The 2,254-nt window shown below is 43.1% G+C and overlaps 1 protein-coding gene across 1 annotated transcript in view; it reads left to right on the top strand.

Annotated features, from left to right (window-relative positions):
- Positions 1–206: 206 nt before the first annotated feature.
- SPAG1 (sperm associated antigen 1) overlaps positions 207–2,254 on the top strand; it is a 125,127-nt gene continuing 123,079 nt past the window's right edge. The window contains exon 1 of the mRNA XM_011966736.1: positions 207–549. The gene's annotated coding sequence lies outside the window, so the exon portion shown is untranslated. The remainder of the gene's footprint in view (positions 550–2,254) is intronic.

The following is a 2,254-nucleotide window of genomic DNA, read 5'->3' as shown; positions in this document are numbered from 1 at the left end:
AGAGTCGGTGCGGCGGCCGCGACCTCTCCGAGGCGGCGCGCTGAGAACCAGGTGAGTGCCTGTGTGTACCTGCCGGCCGGGAAAAGAGGACCTGTCGCATCTCAGTCCTTACTTCCCGGAGCAGGGGTGAGAGGTCGAGGCGGGGAGGCGAAGGGGCGGTGGGCCGCGAGGGAGAGGGAGCCATGGGGTGGACGTCCTTCAGGGCCGGGGAACACACTGGGCTTTCCAGGCCGCGGGGGACGGTGGCGGGTGTCGGGGCGCGGTGGCAACGCTGGAGTTCCCGGGTCCACTATCGCAGTCAGCCCTGGTGACCCAAACCAGGGACTGGGGAGCCAACTGAGACCGTTGCGGCTGGGCCGTGGGGCTCCCCGCTCCCGGCGGGTCCTGGCTCCGCTGTACATAGAAACCGTTGCCACGGCGGGAGGATGCCGTTTCTTTTCGGTCCCCGACTGCAGGGGGCGCTCGGCCCTGTGGATGCAGGAAAGAGAGTGCCTCGGTGGGAGAGACCCAGCTTTTCGCGTTAGCAGGCCCCAGCAGTTTGAACTGGAGGTATTACTAAGCTGTAAATCCAGCTGGGACCGAAGGTTTTCCCAATCAGAGAGAGACTTTGCAAACAGAGGTGGAAGAGTTCTAAAGTATTGTATAACTTGGTTTTTGGAACTTGAGATGGATATTCAGTAGTCTTGAGGTGTATCCTACAGAAAGAAAAGAAAAAAAAAAAGGTAGTTTTCAAAAAGGATTCTCAGAGAGACTTGGTCCAAAGGTAGTGAATTCTCTCACTTAATTGTTCAGTTATAGATCCAACTCCTTGTTGTACTCTTTCTCCCCTTCTCACTACTGCGCTTGATTAGTCTTTAAAAAAAAATTCTCAGAAATGTTAAAACGGTGTTCAGAATGAAATTCATTTGATTAGGTAAGAGATGGCTCTATCATTTCATGTGTTTTTAATCACATTTTATTGAAATCATAAAATCTCAGGGGTTGCAAAATACCTTCAATTCAAGGTAATCTATTTTAATCCCATTAGATGCTTACATCTCTCCCACCATAGATCCCCCATTCTTTGGAAAAATCCTCCTAAGGCAACCCATTCTGTTCTGGGCAGCATTAATAATTTACAAGTTCTTCATCTTGCTTTCCTGTAACTTCTACCCTTAAGGTTATCCTTGTCATGGGAGCCATTCATCAATAGGCCCTGCAAGTATGGGGTGCAAGCCACATCTAATTTATCAGCTAGGTCTCATCCTGAAGCCTAAGAACTGTCGTCTATATCTTATACCTAAGTCAAAGCCAGCAGGAATTTGGAGAAGTGGACAGTGTCATCCTTTTCTGCAGAGGTCTGATATATGAACAGACTCCCAGAGGGTTGAAAGAAATATTTCTATGAATTAGACCCGTTGCTACTTCTTGTTTTTAAAATTATTGCCCAAGTACAGTGGGTTTTTTTTTAACCTTTGACAGTGACCAACAATAAGAAATATAGTTTACTTGATAACCTCGTGCATTTATATATACACATAATTTCCATTTATGTAGACATGAAGTAAAAGTTTTTATAAAGCAATATTTACTTTAATATTATATGTCAGGTAGTCCATTTTTTATTGTATTCCATCTCATTATAAAACAATGTTAATTGCAACTCACTAAATTTATTTATGGGTTGCTACCTGCCGTTTGAAAATCACTGGTACAGTGGTTAAGTATGTAGGCTCTGTAGTTAGGCTACTGAGACTCTTATCCTTAGTTCACTTGTCGACTTGCTCATTTATAAAATAGGAATAATTATTAATATCCTTTATGAGAGAGGTTTGAAGATTAGGTGAGATCATGTATGGCACATGGTAATTTAGCTCCATAAATGTTAACTGTTATTACTAATGTCACTTAAAATAAAATCTACCCGATACAGTAATTGAGGGATTAAATGAAGTAATATATGTAAAGTACTGAGAATGGTGCCTAGCATACATTAATAACTATATATTTGTTGCTATTATTATTATCATTATCATTAGCAGCAGTATCTTTAAAGTGAACTTCTCTAAGGCCTCCTTATTCCCAATTCAATTAAATTTAGTGAATGTTTCTGAAGGGGTATAGGCACTACTTATTATGTTAGCCCTGGAGCTATGAGGATAAATAAAGTAAGCTCTTTTACAATCTAGAAGGGAAGGCAAATAAACATAATTCAAATATGTGTGCTGAGAGAGGTAAGTACAGCGCCCGGCACGGTGGCTCACGCCTGTGATCC

Source organism: Mandrillus leucophaeus, unplaced genomic scaffold (genome assembly GCF_000951045.1).
Source record: "Mandrillus leucophaeus isolate KB7577 unplaced genomic scaffold, Mleu.le_1.0 Scaffold770, whole genome shotgun sequence".
Taxonomy (NCBI): domain Eukaryota; kingdom Metazoa; phylum Chordata; class Mammalia; order Primates; family Cercopithecidae; genus Mandrillus; species Mandrillus leucophaeus.
This window is presented reverse-complemented; position numbering and strand designations above follow the sequence as displayed.